Source organism: Clupea harengus, chromosome 13 (assembly GCF_900700415.2).
Source record: "Clupea harengus chromosome 13, Ch_v2.0.2, whole genome shotgun sequence".
Classification (NCBI taxonomy): Eukaryota; Metazoa; Chordata; class Actinopteri; order Clupeiformes; family Clupeidae; genus Clupea; species Clupea harengus.
In genome coordinates, this window is record NC_045164.1 from 1,482,718 (window position 1) to 1,500,582 (window position 17,865).

The 17,865-nt window shown below is 42.2% G+C and overlaps 1 protein-coding gene across 4 annotated transcripts in view; it reads left to right on the forward strand.

Moving 5' to 3' along the window:
* Positions 1–17,865, forward strand: part of lyst (lysosomal trafficking regulator) — a 93,847-nt gene that overhangs the window by 3,065 nt on the left and 72,917 nt on the right. The window lies entirely within an intron of this gene.

Sequence of the window (17,865 nt, forward strand, 5' to 3'; positions counted from 1 at the left end):
TCTTTTAGCAGTATATGGATTGGCAACTATCATTCTGAGTTCAAATGAATTGAATCACTTGTAGTTGTGAGACAGGACCACTGTGGTTGTACAGAGAGTATCGGCCAAGACTGACAGCCATGGAGAGTGAAAGCCCGAAAGTTTAGGAGGTTAAGAGGTTAAAGTAGCAGTATGGAGTTTTGGTCTAGAATTAGCAAGATGACAACCTTAAATGTATGTGAAAACACAGTTGGTACAGATAAAAGCTTGCTACTGGTTAGGACGGCGTTCCTCAAAAGTGACCAGATGTTGCATAGTGTTGCTTTAAGGTTGGTACACAGTTGTGAATGGACAGTTAGTCTGAAGGGGCTTCACAGCCACCCGCAGTCAGGCTTTTGATGGAAGTGGAAAGTGGAAACCGGCCTCTAAACTGCCTGTCAGTCGATAAGAGACATAACAGCAAAACTGCTGAGGTTCTTTTTTCTCTCTTTCTCTTTTCCGCTTCACACTTTATTGGCAGTGATGGTGCTGTAAGGAGTCTGTCTCTCTCTCTCTCTCTCTCTCTCCCCCCCTCTACTCCTCTCTCTCTCTCTCTCTCTCTTTCTCCCTCTCCTCTCTCGTTCTCTTTCCTCCTCTCTCTCTCTCTCTCTCTCTCTCTCTCTCCCTCTCTCTCATGCACGCGTGTGTGTGCGCAACACCCTCCCCTCTCCCTTCTGCTGTCGTGTGCTCCAGCTCACACCCCTACCCCCACCCCATCACGAGACTCTGATTAGCGTTCACCTTTAGTGCGGGAGACTGGATCCAAGTTTTTGCACTCAGTAGAAATGAAGCATTTTCTCCCGTCTTTGTCTCACTTGCTTATGTTGTTTTCTCCTTTGTTTTCACCTCTATCTGATGCAGCAATCTGTAGGAACAGTCACCGTTAGTAGGAACTTGTTGAAAATGACACATTAGCTTTTAAGCTAATGTGTCATTTTCAACAAGTTCCTATGATTATTATCAAGGTCTCACTTTTAAGAAGTGGCATGTAGATATAAGGCTAGGCATCATTTGGTTGTCTTGAGTGTTGGTGTGGCCTGAGCAAAGGCATATTAGTTGTCATACCCTTTGGCCCTCTTTAATCTGTTGTGTCTGTGGCCTGACTGCATTGTGCCTAGCCCAGAATGCACAGATCCGCTGTTGTTCTATGTGGGGGAAAAAAATTAAAACATGACAAGGAGGGTTTTTGACCCCTCGGACACAGATGCATTCCTTGAGTGTTGAGTGTTTGCATTGACATGGATCCTCAGACTCCTGCCACCGAAACAAAGCATCCCTGTCACTGGGGTTCTCCCCCAGTGTGACTGACGCTGAAAGAGATGACCTATCACGGCACAGATTCCTCAGAAATATAACGATGCCATGTAGCATAGACCAATCGCAGGCCCCGTTGTTGTGGAACTTGGTTTGTTTTCTCGCTTGTGTTGTTGGAGTTTTTGTCTTTGAGTTTGCTGTTGTCCTGTAATTCTCACTAAGTCTCGTACGTAGCCCTGCACAAGGAGAGTCAACGCAAAGTGTTAAGATATGAAATTAGCCAAGAATGCAGCCTGGCCTGTTTATGTGTTGGGATTTGGATTCTAATGGGGATGTTAAAAGCCAGAGAGGCGCTTATCACAGAGTTTTGTCAACATGTTTTGGATAGTTGTAGTTTATTTTATGTGTAGGTGATTGTGGGATATAAAGTCACTGTTCTCAACATACAGTTCATTGTGTAAGCGAAAGACCTCCATATAGCCTAGTCCACACATCAGGTTATACGTGTGTCCTCTTTTGCTCCCCAAAGCAAACCAGTTCTCTTTGGTCGTCTGGTCCTCACTATCGTTTCAGTTCTGTTCTCCTATGGTATCAGGTCTGAACTACAGAACTAGTGTGTGTGTGTGTGTGTGTGTGTGTGTGTGTGTGTGTGTGTGTGTGTGTGTGTGTGTGTGTGTGTGTGTGTGTGTGTGTGTGTGTGTGTGTGTGTGTGTGTGTGTGTGTGTGTGTGTGTGTGTGTGTGTGTGTGTGTGTTAGGGTGCATTTACATTGCAGGTTTTGATGCCCAGTTTTTGCCTATATCATTTTACATTAGACACTTTTAATATTGACCCATATCAATACCTGTGTTTACACCAACATGTGGACAAGAGAGTTTGGTTACTCAAAGGAAACTAAAACAACGAGGCGACACTACTCAACTGATTCAAGCTATTGCTATTAATAAACACAAGCTATTGCTTTCCGAAGCATTTTCAGAGCATCTTTTGGTTTGCCAGTTGTGCTTGTGAAAGTAACGTTATAAGTCATTCAAATTAGGAAAAGTATAAGATTGTTGCATTTTCAATGACGTGGTGCGAATCACAATGACAGGGAATGTCTGATCTGTCCGTTAAGATGACAGTCGCTGGCAGAAATCCTTTTTTCCACATATGAATGAGGTTCGAAAGGGGATCTGAGAATATCTGATTCCATGTGCTCTTTACCTGTTTACATCTTCATAATACGAATCACTAGCTAGCAGACTCTGCTTTCATCGTCTCCATTCCCCAGTTTACGTCCTCACAAGACAGGAAAAACTCTAAACGCCCTCATGAGAAAGTTTGCCTACGGGCTGCAGTAGAGGCCAGTGCAGCCGCGTGGAGGCGTTCAGACATCAACAATCCATTGATTGGGATTTTTTTTTTTTTTGGTTGTGTTCATTTTATCTGAGTTGATTGGGATTTTGCCTCCCTCAGAGTTACCGTTAATGTAACCATGTCACCAAGGGACAGATTAACAGTTCAACTTTACCATTTTGCTCCCATTCCCACACAACACCATAACCGTAAAACAGCAATATCCAAATAAATGGCTTCCAGTATAAGTGGGAATGAGGTATAACTAATTTCAAATTGAAATCGGTTTCCCTGTACTGCTGACCTTTTAATGACACAGCCCACCACCCACTCTGTGCACATCCACCGAAGAGCTTTCAGTTTGCGAGTGTTTACCCATGTGATGATGATGGTGTGAGTTTGGGGGAAGGATGTTGTAACACGATTCTCTCACGAAGCCTGAGTACATTCAACTGCCGTCAAAGATCTTCTGATCTCCTTACCTTGCGGACTGCAGCACGAGTGGATTGTTGACGGTTTCAAAGATTCTGGCTTTTCCCTTGCTTTTCTCAACTCTGGAACATTGCAACCAAGTGGATTTGTCAGCTAATTCTAGTAGGTGCATTTGAATGAAAACCAGACCACGTTGCAGCACGGGGATTTCTCTGTATTGCTCATCTCCTTTGTTCTCATTTAGAAACACCTGTTATTTATGTTGATAGATTACAGAGAGTAAAAACTGAATGGCAGACGATGCTGTGTGTGTGTGTGTGTGTGTGGGAGGATGTGAACATTGTGTTTGTGTGGAGAATGAGTCAGAGGGCCTGCCTGCTGTGAAGGCACTGGTCTGTGTAAACCTGTGTTTGGGGGCTCTTTGACAGTTTAATTTGATTTCCCCCATAAGGCGGTCTGATGCATCATGGGCCGCTGTGGATGACGTCAAGCAGCACTCTGGCTTAATTGGAATGTGCTACTGCCTATACAGACCATTATGCTGGCCTAACCTCAACATCAGACCATTTAGGCTGCTGGAGTTTTGGCTAGTGTACTGCACTGAGTGGTGGGTTATTTTTCTTGTATTGGCTTAATTTCTGCTATTCCTCAAGACCCCTAAAAGGACTTCATTGTAAAAGAATAGCATTTTAATGTGCATTTGTCTTCTAAGAGACAGAAATTAGCTTCTGTAATAACTGCTGGATGAACAAAACGGAACAATATTTGGTGTTGAAACAGGTTTGAAAGGACGTGGTTTTCAGGTCTGGTCTGAAATGGGCCTGAATTTCACAAAGTTGATGCCATCACAGTTGAGGTGAAGGATGCACAGTTCAGTTATGATGCCATCACAGTTGAGGTCAAGGATGTACAGTTCAGTTATGATGCCATCACAGTTGAGGTCAAGGATGTACAGTTCAGTTATGATGCCATCACAGTTGAGGTGAAGGATGCACAGTTCAGTTATGATGCAGAACATGATATTTGCCTTTGTTTCTTTCTTATGTGATAGTGCTGATTTTGCTTCTTTTACTGGTGCCACCGTTGGTCTTTGTTTAGCAATAGGCGGGTGATAGACTTTATCATGAACACCTGGGGGGTATTTGTCGTAGCTCGCTAAGCGGTTTAGCGAGCTAATTTTCAGGCTAAGATAAAAAACGCCCCTCTTTTTGGTTCGTGGAAGCAACTTTCGATAAATTACCATAGTTACATATCAATTAGCACTAACCTGCTCCAGAGCAGGCTAACTTAAGTGTAGCTGGATAAGCTTGCCACACCCCTGGAAAAAGGAGGGATCCCATTGACCAAGGAGCCATATTAGATAGTTAGATTAGCGTAGGGAGAGAGTTCTTTGCGATCGCCAAGATCCATTATTCCATCATGATGAGTTCTTGTATGAGCGCTATCGATTTAGCCGACAAGGAATAATTAATTTACAAGACCTTCTCGAGTCATTTATTGCAAACACCACAGTCGAACATTGACTGTCTTGCGCTTTTTTGCGAGTGGTACATTTTTGTAGTGTCGGCGATGCGGAGAACAAAGCACTCATAATTATATGACAGTGTCATTAGTACACCATAGCATATCATTATTGTAGAAAATGATTAAGGTGGACTCATGATAAGAATAGAGAGAAATACACACAATTTATTTTCACTGCTTCAATTTATTGCATTTGTTATTAATACATTTACATTTAACAGACGCTTTTATTCAAAGCGACTTACAAGGAAATGTAAAACTACACCGAGGTAGGAGGTGAGGGGAATCGAACTAGCAACCTTGCAGTTACTAACCGGTATCCTCTGAGCCAGCTTGTGTTTATTTTCCACTTCCCCTGTGAAGCTTCATAGCAAACTCCATCCCGAGCATGCTGGGAATTGTGTAGTATACTGAAGCCTAGTCAAACTTCAGGCTAGTGTGTAGTTTAAACCTCAGAGTTGAGATATTCAAGAAAATATTCCTAGTAATATCTGTGCATACCTTTAACAGACAGGTCTGGTGATGTTCCCTTTAGCAGGTGGTGGGTATGTTGGTTAGACGTGATTGTACCAGTTCCATCTGTCATACTACCTCCTAGTTAGACCTCTATTTAGCCACATTCAGAACTGGTTGCTTGGTTACCTGTCCTGTTGTCACAACAGTGGAATGTTTCCTTTATGAAATTTTAATGAATGTGACATGAATTTATGATGGCAGAGATGTTAAGGATGTGTTTTTTTTTTTTCTACAGATGTACCTCATTTTAATCGTTTGTAATTCACTAAAAATCATTTGCATACCGGTATGTAGTTTCATTTATACTCAAAAAGGGTTTTGTGTTTGTGTAACTAACTGACTTCTCAGATCCTCTTGCGAAGGTTTTTCCTGTGGTTAGAGTTGAACTTCTCTGCTTTGTTGTGAAGAATTGAAGTGAACTAATGAGGTTAAAGTACATTTGTCAAATCCATCCATAACAAGCACAAATTCCTTCATTCCTATTCAGCTATGACATTATTTCATGTGTCTTTCGAATTCATAGTGAATGCCGCTGCTTTAAGCCGAACATAAACGCACAGATGTTTATATAACATAAGCTGCTTACAAAAAGAGGTTGGACTGCCGGACAGGTACCAGTCAGTGCTTCTGACTAGACCAGCTTATTCTGTCATGGAATTTTCAGGAACAAAAAACTGATTGAATGAAAAATAAGGTGGTGTGGTGGTTAAATTATTCTGTGGGGTGTGGTGCTTAAAATCTGGCCTAGATTATGTTCAGTAGTGACAGCAGTGCAGTGGCCATTGTTGCTAAATTCATATGGGAGGGGGTTCCAGGGCTTCTTAGAGTGGTGCACCCTGGGTCTGGAATTACAGGAGCTCACAGGAACACTATCCCCCATTGCCTACTAGCCCACACTAAAGTACAAAGTACAAAGCACAAAGTTACCGTGTCTTCCTCATGCAACTGAGCTGTGAGTGGAATCTCCATCATTGATTTTCAAATAGAATTCGGTTGCATGTGGCCATTATGTTTGACTATTATTTCGTTGCGTTTGGAATAATTGATTTCATATTTTCGTTGCTATTTTTTCATAGCTCAGATAGACTCTTGTTATCCCATCCATGTAGGTGAAATTGGTACCAGCCGAACATGGGAGTACCAGACTATGTAGGTAACTTACCCTGTGAGCAGGAGCCGGGTGAATGTGGGTGCAATTGTGTGTAAATTGTGATACCGTCTTTGCGAGGGCCACCAAGACACACTGGTGCTGTCCTTGCAACAGCATGTTGCAACAATATGTTGGTAATCTCACCCGATTGGACAGGCATCAACGATTCAACACAAAGGCAGATCAATTAAGTTGAACACCTAGGGGGCGCCACACAAAGTGTAGTGTCCTCCACGTGGTCAAAATAATGATAATCCACAAATCAGTCTCGTTAAATATATCAGTCTCATAAAATATATTATACTATCAATTTGGAACTCTGATTAATAATTAAATTAATAACTACAACCAAAGTTACCTTACTAATAGTATAGTTGAAGGTCATTAGAATTCTGAATAGAAGAGGTTGGCAACGTCCACTCTTGTGCAACATTAAATAAACCAGCGTATATAATCAAAGTATTTATTTACACAATGATAAGAAAATAACACACAATATGTGATCTAGCTAAATGTAACTAACTAATGAATTGAAGGAATAGGGGATATGTGTGTGAGCTTGTGAGCTCGGGGTTGCGCTGTTAGGAGCGCACCCGAAAGAATGTTCCTTTGTTTGATCACCGTAGTTCCGCGTGCATGTGTGTGCACGTACGCGAACATACATGTGATGTGAACAAGGGCGAGTCTATATGCAGCGCGAAGTTCGAGTATTCTCTTCGCGTGTGTGGCTATGTGAAGGCCAATGTGTATGTAATCGTGCGCGATTAAGATGCCATGTTAGAAAAGAGGGAAATGGTTAGTGATGCATGCAAGACCCGATGTGTCTGAGAAGCAATCCTAACGATAACCCAGATGGTGTGGCGAAACCAACTACCAATGAAAATATATAAACAGTTACGTTCAGTAAACAAAACATATGAAACACATGAACAATGGCATGTAAACAGTCTTATGCTTAGCCAGGTTGTGAATAGCTAGGATAGCTAAATGCCCAGTTAATGTCAGTTACCAGTCCTTTGGGAAAAGTGTTGTGCTGGTCCGACGTGGATGAGGCAGAGAAGAGATGATGCCGTCCGTAAATGGCCTACACATCCATGTACCTACACATCCATGATGTCATTTGCTGAAACCTGTGTGTTTGGGGCCTCTAACCCCAGAGTGTTTAGCCAGGGCAGGAGAAGGGCAGTCTTAAAGGACAGTGGCAATGAAAGTAAAGCCATTGCTCTACAGGTAAAGAGTGTATCTGCTTGTTTTATCCAGATACAAAGAATGGATATCATTAACACCTTGTGTTAAATGGATTTACAATCTGTTTCTGGTCACCTTCAAATGTGGGAGGCAACTTTTTTTCACTGTCCGCAAATAGCCTGATGATCTCAGGTGACTATTATGACATTTGTGGTTTTTGTTGTGGAGGAGGTGCTTCCTTCACACTTCCTCCCCAACCGCCCACATCTACTCGTCTGCATCAAAGGTGTGATTCTGAAGAAATTACAAATTACACCCCATCCTTCCTTGCACCTGAAGCAATGCACTGATTGGCTGCAATAGTGTATGGCTTGGTCCGAGACACTTTGTTTGTTGTTTTTTTTCCAGCACACACATCAATCAATCAATCAATCCATCAATCAATCAATTTGTTTATTTGATGAAGAGGGACAGTGTACATTCATGAACATTAAAATGCACCCAATTATAGCCAAAAGGCTAGTTTCCATTGGCAGTCCCCCTGCCAGAGTGAAAAAGGCTATACCTAAAAAAGGCATTAAGGTATATCAAACATAACATTGACAATAAATCAAAAAAATTAAATTAAATAAGGTACAATAAAAAAATTAAAAAAATCCCAATATACAAGTTCTACTGCTTACCCACTAGTGATCACATTTTTTGGTTATTTATCAACCATGTTTTGAGATTACTTTTAAAACAGTTGAATGAGGTTGATTCTCTAATGTTCTGAGGGAGATGGTTCCATTCCCGGGCTGACCTAACTGAGAAAAACGACTGTCCAAATTAGGGATGGGCATTCGATTAAATTGTCTTAATCGATCGTCGGGAGAATTAACGATCGATTTTCGATTAATCATTAATATTTTTATATTAAAATTCACTATTTATAGGCTATATTAAAATGCAGTGAAAATAGAAAAAAACACAGCGTGTTTCCTCATTGAGCTCTTTATTACAAGATGAACAACTCTTGTGGCAGTTAAACTTACAAGATGGACAACTCTTGTGGCAGTTAAACGGGATCTGTTCAATGGTTACACTTGAAAATATGCGCTGCTGTACTCTTAAGCAGCGGAGCCGACAGCTAGAAGCCGGTGCTCATAAACACAACTTTTTTTTTCTCTCTAACTAATTAATCTCACATTTTGAAATTCATTCATCTAGATTCATCGTGATTAAAAGTTTGTTTTCTTCTCAAGACTAAATCTTATAAATTAACGAGTAATCACTTCAGACAGCGTGTATTTTAGACACTGTTGTTCAATTGTATTTTTTTCGTGCTCTCTCGCCGTCATACAAGGAATATATGCGAGACACAATGGTGCCCCTCGACGGTAAATCGTAAGAATTGTCCCCTGAAGCAATTCGAATCACCTCTGTCAGCCCACCGTCTTCAACTATGTTGATGGGCCGACAGTCACCGGCAACCTAAACTGCTACAGCGTTGGTAACCTTTTGACGGACTGGTCTAGTTAATTTCCTAGAGAAGTCGTGGAGTGTGGGTTGGCGACCATCTAACCTGGGACTGCTTTCTGTCGGGTGCTTTGCATTAAGGTGAAAACTTAAAGACGAGCTGCTTCTGTAATAGCTACATTCAGCTTGACAAATGCTACATACAACTTTAGTTTTGTCGATTGTTCTGTCATTTTGCCTCTTAAACAGAAACTTTCCGCCCAACAATCCCTCAGCTCTCTCTATCTTCAACTACCGTCTCGGTCTCTTCTATCTAACTGACTTGCAGACACGCGGCAGTTTCGTGCCATGGGTCAACGCGCACCGGAAGTAAACAAAGTTGCGTTAACTGCGTTCAAATATTTTATTGCATTAATCTCGGCCACAATAATCTCATAGAATAACGTGTTAACTTTGACAGCCCTAAAATAAATAAATTACACGCACACTACGCAACAGAACATGCATTAGTTTTAATCGATGAAAAAATAATTTCATCGAGGAAATTCTTAATGATCAATTAATCGATCGTCGATTAATTATGCCCATCCCTAGTCCAAATACACTTTTTTTAAAAGGAATATCACAGTCTCCTCTTGCTGCCCCTCGAGTAGCACTGGTTGCTGCTGTTCTAAACATGACTAGGCTGCATAGTGGTGGGGGGGCCAGGTTGAACCGGATTTTGAACATTAAACAGCAGTTCTTAAATGTGATCAGGTTGTCCCAACTTAAAAGTCTGTACTTATGGAGGACTGAACAGTGATGGTGTGATTTAGGTTTTTTGTCAAGTATTTTGAGAGCCTGTTTGTAAAGAGACATGACTGGTTTAAGGGTAGTGGAGTTGGCAGTAGACCAGATGGGTAAGCAGTAGTTGATGTGAGATAAAATCAGCGAGAACATGTACATTTTAGCAGCCTCGGTGGACATGTGATTTCTAAGATGCCTAAAGTTGGCCAAGGTGAATTTTAAATTTTTAACATGTTTTTTAAAAGTAAGTTGATTATCAATCAAGATACCAAGATATTTGTATTCCTTCACAATCTTGATTCTTTGATCAGATATAAACACATCGGGTTCAGTGTGAGACTTGCTGCATCAACTAGAGGACTGTGAGGATAACCTGCTGAAACTGAAACAAAGTGTATTGGATAAGAATTGCGGACTGGACCTTTTTAAGAGGCTTGCATTAAGTTTTGCCTGCTTCTCGTGCCCTCCTGGTGCTGAGCTCCTGGTGTCGACGGGCTAATTGACTCAGAGGGTGAATAATTAATTTCTCTACGGTTAGTATGGTGACTCACATTACCACGCCCTGTCCTATACAATTCCTCCTACAGTGTCACTGGCAATCATGCAGAAATGAAAAACACTCTTCCATCCAAAACATACAAATAGAAAAAAAAGCCTAAAAAAAAATAGAATAATAATGCATATTAAACACTCCTAAATTAGTAATAATCTAGTAGCACTGTGCTGGAGCCCAACATAGCCCAGTTCCCATGGAAACGTGATGTGATTATGTCTAGGGCATTGCATTACGTACTCACAGCAAGTTTCATGTGAATTGACCAAAGATTGGCCGAGATATGATATGTTATGTTATGTTATGTTATGTCATGTCATGTCCTGTCCTGTCCTGTCCTGTCTGGTGGATTCGCTGCCGATCTGGGTTGTAACGGACCAAGGTTATGCTAGTTTTTTATTTACAAAAATGTCTCAGAACCATTCGTTTTTGCCTTAGTTTCAGTTTAATAACCCTGTAACAAACAAGGGTTTCAAAAATCCATCCAATAACTTTGTGAGGCTTGGTCTGAAGGTCATGGGTTGCAAATTTGGTGAAAATTGGAAGAAAAAACTGGCCTGTGATAATTTTTTAAACCTCTCTGTAGGTTGACATGACAGGTTTTCAGTGTTAGCCTTGGGTCCTCTCACAGTATTACCAGACATAAGAATATTTATTTAAGGCAAATACATAAACAATTATTAGCCAAAAGAATATTTAGTTTCATTAACTTTGCCTAGCTGTCTCTGACACCGTCTTTGACGTTCTTGTGTCATGAATGCAGATAAAAATGTTGCCTATATCGCCATTAAATGTCTCTCTTCGAAAAATGCCAATTTTCCTTACTGAAGTTTGCAAATCCGTCCACGTTTTTCTGCACTGTGGAAGTCATAGGGCCCTACTTGTCAGTGGAGTGGTAGTGTAGTCCAGCTGTGGGTCTTTAGAGTAGGTCATACAGGCGGGATGTGGGATCAGGCTTGAAACACTAAAGTAATGGTTTGCTCAGGCACAGGTAACGGAAGTCGAGAAGTCATATGCTTTTCTCTCTGTGTGACTGGAACAGCTGTTTCCTGCCTCTTAATGCTTCTCTGTGTCATAAAGTCAGCATAAACTGCTCCTGTTTATGTGACTCCTGTACAGATAAAACAATTACATTTCACGTCCCCTCATTGTAGCCTCATAGAGATATAACGTACTCATGACCAGAGTGCATATCAACTGCGACAGGTTGAATTCAGGTTCATTCTTGAACCTACATGACCATTCAACCTCCATGTCTTTGAAAGGCTGAAACACTAAGCAGGATGAAAAGTTGGCCTATCTCTCTGTGTACTGCATACATGGTGCATATAGTCTACATGCTGAGCAACTGTGTCCACGCTGAAAAGGCTGTAATATGATGCTCAGCACACACGCATGCATGCCAAATTCAATCAGTAACATAAACCGGAAGGAAGCACAAAAAACTAAAAAAGTCCTCCAGCCTTATGCAACTCATCATGCCCACCACGAGACCATAGTCACAGACACACACACACACACACACACACACACACGCACACACACACGCACGCACACACTCTCTGGTCTTCTCGAGACGTTCATGAACAGACCTGGTGGAGCAGTCAGAGCCATGAGGACTGTGAGTAATCCTGTCATGCAGGGCTGATCAGAAGGGCATGACTCGTGTCTCTACATTATCCCAGAGACCCTTCATCCCTACCCCCCCCCCCCCCCCCCCTTCTCATTCCTATAACCCCCCCCCCACACACACACACACACACACACACACACACCACACCACACCACACACACACACACCAGACACACACACACACGCCCTCACTTCTGAGAGTAAAAGCTGTGAAGGTTAGTCTGTGTGTGGATGACTAGCCACGTTTTCCCGCTACAAGCCTTAAAGGAAGAAGAGAGAGGATCAAAAGCTCAGGGACCCCTGGTGATTTTTTTTTTCTCTCCTCTCTCTCTCTCTAACGGCCACAGTTAGCTCACTGCACTATATGCAGTCAGAATTCGGGCACATTTTTTTTCTTATTTTATGCACAGGCTGTTTTGCGATACATTCATTTATTTATTTGCTTACTTATTTATTTCACTTTCTTGTTTTTGGGATTGATTGGGTATGATTGCATTTTTCATTATATGATTCCATAATGATCGGAAACATTCTGCTTTGTACATCTCTTAAGCAAGGTTGTTTATGAAGTCAAACTGACTACCTTTTTCTCAGGTGTGTGGTTAAATATGTGTACTGCCTCGTGCGATTTCCTGCAGTAGAGAGCTGCAGTCTGCATACCCCTAACGCTGCTGTAAGATTGGAGGTGACGAAGTGTTAACGAAACGGCGTCCTGTTTGCTTCGCACTTTTTGTGGAATGACACTCTTGATGTGCAACACCAAACTGATGGGCCCTCGCCCATGAGAATACAAATCTAAAAAGAGACCGGCTTATTATCTCCCTACTTCCTCCTAGACAACAGTGAGATTAAAAGTTTAATCTCCTGCTTCTCAGATTTCTACATGGACCAGATTTCTCCTATGGTGTGACAGAAGGAGTCTCATTAAGGTCACAAATCCTGCTCAGTTTTCAGTTTGAAATGTTCACAGTGCAAGTGCATTTATTGAACTAGTCTATGAAAAGAAAACTGTTGTGGAGAGGGGTAGCTAGGAGATCTTTTTGTCGGTTATGGTAGATTTTTTTGTGCCTCATCTCATTTCTGTCTCAAACTGTTTCTCCTAAGGAATTCTGTGAAATATCTGTGATTTTAAATTGACCCATAATTGAAACAATAATGAGATCACATCTTGGTTTCCTGAGCCATCAAAGATCCATCTTTGAGAACTACATTTCTCAAAAATGTCCTATGGGCATCCATCACCTGCAGAAAGATGAGGCTAGTGTTACAGAAGCCAGTAGTATCTAGCCTAAATCGGTCAGGTGCCTGAAACGAAACAAAATTGGAATTGAGGTTACAACTCTCATGCCAGCATTCAGTGGGCAATTTTTTTAAATGTTATTGGGATTGAGAATACATCTCCAGATACCAGTAGGCATTTTTCTTAATCGTGATTGCAGGAAGTTTCAGAAAGAGACTTCAGGTGTGATCAGGGATGTGATCTTACCTCCATCCTTTGTTTTGTCATGATGAGGACCGATCAGACCAGTCAAGCTCACAGGAAGGTTAAGTGCAGGAGGACTCAGAAGCAGAAGACACACACACACACACACACACACACACACACACACACACACACACACCCAGGGTTTAAGAAACCTCCTCGCTTTACCACTAGATGAACAGCCACAAGCCTATGCAGCTCTCAGGCAGTCCATTCTAATCACTCTCATCAAGGGCCGGTGTTTTGATCACTTTCATCTATCTGCTTAATTAAATTAGACTGCGTTGAACACTGCTGCGGCGCTCTGTGCAGTACTTGCAGCAGTGCTGTCCTGTGAATGCAGAGTGAAGCACATGCCAGTGTCACGGTAGTACTAGCAAGGGGCACACCTGATCTGATCAGTGTGTTTTTCACTGGTGTGCCTTCTCTCTAATCCAGCCGTGGAAATCAAAGTGTGTTTTTATTTTGTTTTTTTGACCCCGTCTTAACGTTTACTCATCGCTAATGTCATTTAAATGTTGCAGCTAAGCAGCTAATCAGTCCCGTTACTCTGTTGTCCATGACGGGTTGTCTTCTCTTGAGACCCACACACACACACTGGAAGAGAGAGAGAGGGAGAGAGAGAGGTTTTGGCCACTATTTTATTGATGTTCTGGATTGGATCACATTAGAGGTTGCTAAGGATAAACAGGCCACTGACGGGAAACAGGCGGGTTCTTGTCAGAGGTCCAGTGCTTCCAGCATGACTGCAGTCAGTCATGTGATGGATAAAAAGCGTGGCGCCTTCACTGAGCCACGGAAGCAAGCTCGCGTTGGCTATGACTGCTGCTCACCTGTAGGCTACAGCGAAGGACAGCGACCTCACATAGACACACAGATTAGCCTACGCAACAAGGATATTTAGGCACATCTGTAAATCCGGGGCCAGATACAGTCCGCGATTCTGGTGGTTGTTCACATTTGAGCTCAACATCCAATCAAATGACACTCCTCCCTTCCGTGCTTCTGAAGTAATGTGTTGAGTGTCTGGAATCCGGTCTGAGCCACTTTGTTTCCCTATGTATAGAGCCAGGATTGTGTACGAACACAAATGGTTCTACATGAGTTGTTTTGAGCGCACACACTGAATGGTATAGAGGACCGTGAGGAGCGATTAACTGAATTTGTTAAAAAGTGTATTGGATTAGAATCACAGACTGCACCTTTTAAGTCTTTTTCTAGAGTCGTGCTGCTCACCTCTTATGGCCTCTTTGGTCTGTTATGACTGATTGAGACCGCTCACCCATCTTCTCCTTATCATCTTCTGTCAGCTCCCTGATCATTGCAACTCATAACTTCTCTGTTCACTTCCATTTTCATTGCCTGTCTTTCTCATCACTCCATTTTTCCTTCTCTCTCTCTCTCTTTTTTTTTCTCTTGCTCACTCTGTCTCTCTCCTTCTCTTTCTCTCTGTCCTGTCTTCCCTTTTTTTTCTGTCTAGCTCCTTGGTGCGCTGTGATTCTCCTGGTGGATTGGGTTTTGAGATTGATAGGTGGAACCCTCAGTCACTGTGTCTCTGCGGGACCTGGTGAGTGAGTCAGTGTGTGTGTTTCTGCTGTTTGTGTTCACCCAGGGGGATGCCCAGTCTCGAGAACACACAGCAAAAGAGTGACAGAGCTCAGTAAAACACTTATACAGCACAGTAATAGCCTTCTCTCTGGAGTCTGATTGTCCTTCCGCGTTTTTACCGCCATGTTTGACTGCTCTGTTGACCCATCAGAGCTATCAGATAGATGCCAGACTGAAAAAAAGACAATCATGCCTTCACATGAGCTGATAAAATCTAGCCTAATGCATTCCTCTTATCATATATTTTCCTCTTTGCTTTTCTGCATGTAGCCTAATGCCCAGGGGTTACTCAGGGTAGGCAGTGTTGACAAGATGTTTAGGTGCTTTTCGTTTTTTTTTTTCATTCTGTTGGACGTCAGAGAAAAGAGGAACCTTCTGTGGAGGTCTCCCTTGATCACTGGTGCAATCAGCAAAGGAAGTTCAGTTACCCAGCATGACCTTCCTGTCCTCAGACCTTTTTTTAAAATGTGGAGCAAAAGCAACGGTTTGCTCATGACTGCACAAGACTACTCTACTCTACTCTACTCTACTCTACTCTACTCTACTCTACTCTACTCTACTCTACTCTACTCTGTGTGGCCTGCAGCCATGCTGACAGTGGCATAGTCACATTGAGCCAGCCAGGCTGCCAGACACAAGCCTTTAACATGGGCACTGCACTGTAGGGGGCAACTTGTTCAGAGTGTTTTGTAGGAGGGTTTGTTTGCATGAGTTTTTAGTCTAACCACCACTGCTGTTTGAATTTTGCATCGGCCTTTTTTCACCACAACTAAAAACACTTTTATTGGCTAGTCTATTATTATTATTATTATTATTATTATTATTATTATAGTATATTGTTTGTCTTATCATCATGGTGTAACGTAGAAATGCTTGCCAATGAATTGCCGTCAGCCATAACATTCATGCTTCATCACCCAGAACACTGTAACACTGTCAGGTTTCAGCCTGCGTGATGATGTCCTGTCCTCTAATTTATTCTAACAGGGTGTAGTTCTGATGACTGCACGCCTGTGATTCCAGACACCACACGGTCAGTATTGGGTGCAGTGGAGCGTCACTGCTTTGCCGGTTGACCCTGGTTGACCCGAGGTTCGATTCTTGATCGCTGCAGGTAGTCTGTACGTCGCTTTGGATAATAGGGTCTGCTAAATACCTTTACCTTTATCACTGCTCACTGCCAGACACAAGCCTTTAAAATGGGCCCTGGTCACTGCTGATCACTCACTGATCACTGCTGTGTAGGTGCTTCCTCTGAAAGCAAGTTTCCACTGAATGAATTGGACAGACCTGCATAGAACAGAGGTTCGTTCTCAGCATCATACTTCAGGCCCAGTAATCAATTTTGTATCACATCAACAGCCATTGTTGTTTGAGAGCGAACCAATTGCTTTGCAGAGCATACTGTTTTCGTGATGATTTTTAGGCTATTTGTGAAGGCATATCATGCAGTTGCTAGGGGATGTAATTGAATTGAATTGACATTCATATTTAACCATGAATGAGATCGAATTGAATTGGCAATCACTAGCTACTGCATGATATTATATTACATTAAGTAAAGTTGAATCTAATCTAATCTAATATCTTGCAGATGCTAGTGATCGTGATCGTCAAGTATTCATTGGTTATTAGGGCGCTCGCCATGTAGCCACTTTCTTTAAATTCCTGTAACATTGCATGTAAGAGAGTTTCTTTAAGTTATAGCATGATTCATTGGTCACCGTACTCCAGTTGGCAGCAGTTTTACAGGCCCGCTCTTGGCTCAGACGGCAGACAACACACAGACAGATCAGTGTTGAGCTGGTGACTGGAATCCTCTCAGCGCTGCCTTCATACATGCACACAGAGTGCAGAGGCCTGGTCTCCTCACTCACCAATCAGGATCACCCTGCGTGTGGTGTGTGTGTGTGTGTGTGTCTGACAGGACTAAGAGGATGGCGAGTGTCAGGAGGTTACTGGCACGCATCTCCCGACAACACTACTCCGCTTATCTGGTTAAAGAGGTCAGGTGGGTGGCGGGGGAAGAGTTCAGGCTGCCCCTCCATGCTGCCTTGGAATGGACACTTTGTGGCACAGATTGATTTTCTTCAGGAGTGTTGCCAAATTTAACATATTGACACATTATGATGGTCAGCATTTAACAATATTAATTAAATTGGGAATGTAGTCTAGGTTTCGCTGTTTGAATGAGGGGTGGGAGGTGGTGGTGTTCAACCTCCACCGAATAAGAGGACATCCAAGAAGTGCCACAGTTTTTGTTGTTGTTGTTGTTGTTGTTGTTGTTGTTGTTGTTGTTGTTGTTTTTAAATCACTGACAAATGTTAACTATTGTTTGCAAACGGTTTGATTTTCTTTCTTTCTTTCTTTCTTCTAAGCTGTTATGCAGCGAGAAATAACTAGCATGAGATACAAATTGTAGGCGAATGGTTCACAGACGTGGCTGGCCTCAGTATAATGTTAGCTGGCTAGCTAAACATGTACTCTTCAATACCAAATGGAACCTCCGCTTTTGTCATATGTTGTCTGGCAGAGGTTACAGATACTGTGTAAAAACGTGACACACACACACACATATAATATATCTTTATACACATATAATATATATTTACTTTCTACTCACTTTTTTGACAAGGGTAGTCTAAAGTAGTCTTTATGTGTATAAATATAAGTCTTGAAGAGTGTTCACACTCTTTACATTCATGGAAACATGCCTCCTTACAGTGAAATTTAGGACTGCCGTCTCTGGCCCCTATGGGGTCTAGAAGGACCGCAGCAGAGAGGGAGAGACGGCAGGATTAAGCGGAGAGTGTGAGGGAGAAGAGATGCAAACAGTGGCATGGCTTAACGGAAGAAATGGGTTATGTAACGCATTATCAAACTGTATCGATATAAATGGTATCGATCCTCATCCTCATCCTATAT